Here is a 6,972-nt window from a genome sequence, read left to right on the forward strand (position 1 = left end):
CATCAGCCACGCTAAGTAGCCCAGAGCTGAAGGCACATGAAAAGCTTCTGTTTCTAGTTCTGAAACATAAATACAAGTCCCTTTCAAATCTGAAAAGGCCACTAGTGTCTCAAGGTATTATTTCTGCAAAGGGGATAAGACAGAGGGAAAAGGTATCATGTAAACTGGTTCCTCACTCTCTGAGGACACCGATAAGAGTGCCAAATAACTTCAGTGGCCTTTAGATTTGCTCTTAAACCAATTATTCTATCAGTGAAAATGAAATAGCTATGTCCATGTAAAATGTAATGAGGAGAGTAACCATGTTCAACCAATTGAGCACAAGCTAAGTTGGAAGAAGAACTGTAAGGGGTCTAGAGAAAAAAGTAACCTTCCAAACTTGTACCTAATTGGGCAGTACTCTTTTAATGGAGCATGATGAACACATTTCTTCTATCTATTATATCTACCTACCTACTATACTAGCACTAATACATTATAAGATATACAGCTCACTGTTTAAAACTGCTTATACAAGATTAGCAGGTTGGCTATATTTTTTTTTTCCGCAATAAGGCAGCACTTTACAACATTCAAGGCTGATTTGAATCATGAGGCTGATTCCAAAACAAGAAGGCTTCTAGTAATGTAACTTACATGTTTGGGATCATTCTCCATGTCTGTGAAACGGGAATGCTAATACATAAGAATTATAAAGTACTTTTAGTCTAACCAATAATAATAATGTCTTAGTATGGCTATGCATATTAAGTATGTATGCACATGTATTTTAAATTCAAAAGTTCAATCTGGGGGTTCTTATTTGGGCCATTCTCCACATGCCTTGTATGTAGGCATCCCTTCAATACTAGAATAAGTCCATTTTTGTCTTCAAACATTTATTTAAATGACCTGTAAAGTTCCAGCAGAGATTTGTATATTTCTGGTAGAGCAATATGTGCTGCCAGATACCAGCCTCTCCATTCATCAGCAAATGTTCATCATAAGCTGCTGGAAAGCAGGAAAGAATAAAAGTCGGAGTTGAAATTATGCAGCTGTAGTTTGATTGATAAAGTTTGTAGCCTGGACCTACATATACATATGAACCAACACTCTGTGCAGAAAAAATGAGTATGTGAGAAGCTCTTCTGAGAGATCTTCCATGTGTGTCCGTTGCCACGGAAACCACTGTATGTATGTCTTTAGAACAGGTACCACTTTGGGGGCTGACTTAGCTTCCACATCTCAGACTGAGATGCCAGATGAATACAGGCAATAAGGGTCGAGCAGCAGAAACACAATATAGAAAAAAGGCTATGAAAAATAACTAGCATACTGCTGGTGTCATTTCTCTTCCCTGAAAGCAAAGTTTAGATATGTTTGTTGTAATTAAAACTTTTTGAAATTTGTCTGTGAACAGTCCAGGTCCTCAAATTCTCATAACAGGGACTGAAGGAAGTTGTTCTTAATGTCTCTACTATTTGTTTTCTTTTTGGGTATCTATCATGCAATTTCTCCCTTCATCCTCTATAACTTCTATTGTGAAATTATTCTGTTCACAATCATATAAGAAATACTTTGAGGGTTTTCTTTCTTTTAGGCATCCCAAATGAAGCAAAAAAACCCTACTTGCACACCTTTTTTAATTGCATTTTTTGCTATTTAGGAGTTGATTCTGAAACAAGTGAGCTTAATAGAACTTTTGCAACTGAAACCCATGTATTTTTCTTTACCCTCACATCAGGAATTTAACATAGAAAATCATATGCTTTTTTCCTTGTGTTCACTTCTTACTCTCAAAAGAATGCATTGAGGATTTCTGTCATTCTTTGCTCAGTAATCTTAGCAATTACAGGATAAGTCTATATATTCTACATTTTTCTATGTTTTTATATGTATTTAGATATAAAGATATTATTAAATTTATTATAGATGTATTATAAAATCCAACTATTTGTGAAGAAAAAAAAACCAAAGCATTTTATTAATATTTTCATTTAAAATACATGATCTTCACTAAGTTTTCTTTTGTCATCTGTAAAGTAGAATCAAGCATAAAACAATTTCAGAACAGCAAATGAAAGGCTGCCTTGCAAATGCTTATATATGAGTAACCTTACTCAGAGGAGTAGTCCTTCTGAGGTCAAAGTGAACTTACCAAACTGAATAAGACTGCTTAGGTATCTAAGGTGTTTAACCAGGATTTCATAAATAGAAGTGTTGTTGCTTGAGGCTGTGAATCTGTATCTTGGTGCCAGTTCTTACTGTGAAAAAAAAAATCATAATATTTAGAGATAGATCAGTATTAAAAAATAAAAAAGGTATCTGTACTTTATTCATGCTAGTTTTAACATGATCTGGATTCAGAAATAATCACAGTTCTTTTGTGTTCGTTTCTGCAGACACTGAAGCATTCAAGCTTCACTGGCATTAATGTTTAATGAAATTAAATATAAAATTCGGAGAACTATTCTTAAAATGTGGTAGCAGTTTTATTCCATCAGAATGCTTATCACTGAAACAATGTCTTGTCACTTTGTAAATCAACAACAATTAGCACAATTCAATTACTTTACATGGAGTAACAAAAAAGTCCAAGATAATTATTTGGGATCAATCAGCACATTGAAAAAATAGTAACAAACTCAAATAATAATTTCTAATTTGTCCAAATGCTGAATTTTTCATTTAACTTGTATGGCTTTGGATCAGATTTATTATGTCCCCTCTTCCTGGAGTAAGAAACAGAATAACTTATTAGTTGGAAATTATTTATAACAATAAGTAAGATAATAAGAATAAATGATTAAAAAAGCATCATGATAAAGACACATAAACCTAAACATGTAAACCTAAAATAATGTGAAAATAGAGTTTGCAAACTTCAAATTAGAAATATAGCTTTGATTCATACAATTATACAACTATTTTACATTAAGCACCTCATTATTGTGTAGAAGCAGTTATCAACAGAATATTATGCTCTTTACATGAAACTACTGAATCATGGCAGGAAATTTGTTATTCTGCAAACGGAGATCTCATAAACAAGACTCAATAGCTCACTCTGAGGAAGAAAAAAATGACAGAAGTACAGCATAACCTGCCAGGAAATAAAGGTTACACATGACACACGCATACCATATACATCGATAAAATTTAATTTAAAACAACAATAAAAGTAAATATATATAATAAAAGGTAGTATATTTAGTAGCATATTAAAAGCATAGTTAAATTTCAAGGATGAGAAGAAAGGCTTAATGAAAAGTGTACTAAAACTTCTGGGACTGGGTTTAGGGTTAGGGCTAGGATCACAGTAGGGACAGGGAGAAAGGGCTTCTGGGAAGGACAGTACACCTAAAAGGCTGCTGAAATAATGTGTGGGCTGCTATAATAAATTTTCTGCACCCACGTTTCCCTTGGGGCCTCAGTATCCCCTGTAGCAGAAGTTACCTGTAAGGCTCCCAGCTAGAGTTAGAGCAAGAGTTTCAGGGCCCAGAGCTTGGGCCCTGCTTGGGAGATAGCTCTGACAGGAGAGACCTTTTTGAGAAGCCTCTGCAGGCCTTGGAGTTCTCCGAGGAAGAGCTGGAAGACGTTGCAGAAGGGCTTACTACCTCCTCCGTGTGGAGCTGCATTCAGCAGAGGCTCTCATGCGTGGCTTAGGCCTGGACTGTGTTGCACCTAACTTTGCAGTCATGCCTGTGCCTTGCCTTGTACCCTGTTAGTCTGGACTCTGACTGTCACTTTCTGGTTTATTCAAGTACTACAGAGATGAGATGTTTTGTCAGTGAGACCAAGGCCTCTGCCTGCCTTGCTGTGATGCTTGACTCCCATATCCCTCCTTCCATGCTAGGCAGCAACTGCCCGTGTTTTTCTCTGACATGAGGCCCATTGCAAAACTGGAACTGCAAAGAGATTGGGGAAGAAAAGTGGGGGCTTCTGTGAAAACTCTCCCACTTGTATCCTTTTCACAAGGGGTTTCAGCATGTCCCATTGCAGAATAATTAACCCATACTTAGAGTTAGGGAAGGCATGGGGTTAGGGAAGCAAAAGATTTGAGACCCATAGAAAGAGTGGGGCTGCAAAGAGGTTGCCAAACCACACCAACGGTCTGGGCTGCTGTGGGAATTCTCCCCACGTAGTATTTCCAACTGCAGCTTCAGCATGTCCCTCTACAGAAATCTGTACCCAAACTTAGTGCTAGGGCTAGATTCATGAGCAGGAGAGTTAGAGAACATCATTCTTAGACAAGTGTTTTAAGGCTTAGCTGCATAGCTAGTGGTTGCTTCCCACATGTTTTTAAAACTGTCAGAATAGATCTAGGTAACGTTTTCAATTTAAATTAGAAAGTGTTCATTTGAAGGGCTTCAGTGAAGTGAGAGCTTCCAATTGGAGTTAACATTTGAATATTCTATGTAAAAAAAAAAAAAAGTGCTCTTTTCCCATGCATGTTGCTTTAGTTAAATAAATAATAATAATAATAATAATAATAATAATAAAAAGAGGGAAAATAAAAAAGTCTCCCTATTTGTAAGCATGGTTCTGAGGAGGCCATCAATTACATGTGTGGTATATAACTTTGCAAATGGGAGTATTTTACATCAATATCCAGCCTTCTTACCAAATTTGACCCTCCTAAGTTAAAGGAGTTTGTTTGACCCTCCTAAGTTAAAGGAGTTTGAAAGAGAGCTAGGGGTTCCTAGAAGGGAGGAGGACATTTAGGTTACCTCATTTTTTTGCTTCCTTCCTGCCAGTCTGGTCATTTCCTGAGGAAACTTAGAGGCAGTCAGGTAAATGCTTTTTCGATAATCCAGAGATGAGATTACAATCCTGTGCAAGCCACCAAAATGATGAATAAATAGTACATAAAAAAGTAAACAGTTTTGCCTTTTGTTATCTCATTCGAACTTATATAATATTTCCTGTTCTCAGCTTTAACTATGTGACATTAAATTGAGACAGAGACATAGACCCGGAAAAGTTATCTAGATCAATACCCAGTACTCAGAGAAGGTTAAAGATATTTTTACCACTCATGAAGGATGTTTGAGTAACTTTTTGGTAAAAGATCTGAAATAATAGAAACTTCTCAACAGCTTGCTTCCAGATACCTTGCCCAAGAAATAAGCTAACATTAGAATTAGCTTTTCTGTCTTTTTGCTTTTGAACATCTAATTTTGCAGAAATACTGGAGAGGTTACAATAGTATTCTGTTTATCCTGACTTTCTGTCTTCTAGGGCTACTTCAATCCATTTTCTAGGTGAAAAAAAAAAACACTTTTTAATATTTTTATTTTGATCAAGTTTTCAATGTCATGCTTATTTATTTATTTATTTGTAACAATTCCTTTTTTTTTTTTTTTCCTCATACACTTTGGAGTTTGTTCTTTTCCTTTCCAGGTAATATTCCTCCACAGCCATAATTTGGACCTATTTTCACAGTCTTTTGGGAAGTGGATACTCTATTTGCAAGGGAGTTACACTGACTTGAATCAGCTGAAGAAAGCTTTTCAAGGAAGAATGCCACAATCTTAGGCCTACTTGTCTTTAGGCAGGAATTGAATCTGCTTACCAGCTCTGTCGTATTTGTTCAGTGATGTCTAGCAGGAGACCCAGAAGTTGATGGAACTTTCTGGGATTTTTCTGTTAATGTTGACTCCATTTTTCACTGGTGGAAGACTTTCAATTATGTTGATAGGTGTTGATACTGCATTTGGAACTGTGCAGGAGTCAGCTCTTTAAACAATAATGTTGAAGACACAGAAAGGGTCAGACAACTTTTTTCATTAACCCAAGACTAATAGTTCTAGTCTGTGATAGGATTTGAAGCCATAACATCTGTACAGGCACTCCAATCCTCCCACCTATCACTCTCCGAGCTGTCTGCATAGTTCCAGAGTATTTTGACTAATAGTGCTTTACACAGATGAAGTGATCTCTCATTTGAAGAGTTTAAGTAACAGGCTGCTGTCCTGCTTCTAGTATTTTATTTTTTTTTTTGCCTATATATAGCCTCAATTTTCCAGCATTCTATTCCTAGTGCACATGAAAGGATAACTGTTTGGATATGTGAAATGATGATTTATTGTCAGGATCATTATAGTAGTGTTAAAAACAAATCAAATCTCATCAACTGGCTGTTCTCTTAAACATGTGGTTTCTGAGTGCTTCAGTGTTCTCTTCAAAGTAGAGACTTTATCTTTGTTCATAACATAAAGAAGGCCCCTTTACATTATTTAGTTTAGCTTAGTGTATTTCAAACTGTCATGAGTATGTCAGAAATCCAAGATTAAAACATTATATTTTGCTTGCCAAAACAAGAAATAAAGGGATGAAGGGGAAATATTCTAGGAACTAAAAATATTTGACTTGTTTCAATGTACCACCCTATGCAGTGTTTTCAAAACAACAAAAAGGCAAAAAATTATGTGGAAGAATGTAGAGAAATCTGCTCTCCTTCAGCAAAAATGACACAGTATTTGCATTGCTGGCGAACTGAGTTTAGACTCTTTATCTAACTTCCCTTTTCTCTCTTGATCTATATGGGATGTATTCTAGGTATGAGCTGATGATGTCCAAAGGGTCTTGTTCTCATGCTGTATATTATGAATGACTTTCAAAGAAAACCCTGGAAGTGCTAACATTGTATGGTGACAGAACAAGGCTTGAAGGAAAAGAGGAAGAAGTTGGATATCCTGACAGTTCTGCAGTCCACCAAGTCTGTTATTTCTGTTCTGTCTTTATAATGGCTATAAAATATGAGCTGGGAGTATGATGTCAATGCATCCACTTTCAATAATTGATATGATGAATAATCTCAACCTTCTGACACCTTCTGTATCTCCTCGCATCTCAAGAAACTTCATTCATCAACCACATTGAAATGTTTAAGTAATCTCAGTGATGTATGGAGCACTGAAACTCCCTTGTTAGAAATCTATGCTACTAACATTCTATCAAATTAAAAAGCCACTGAGCTCTTGTGCATAA

This window comes from Anser anser (genome assembly GCF_964211835.1).
Source record: "Anser anser genome assembly, chromosome: 5".
In the NCBI taxonomy this organism is placed as follows: Eukaryota; Metazoa; Chordata; class Aves; order Anseriformes; family Anatidae; genus Anser; species Anser anser.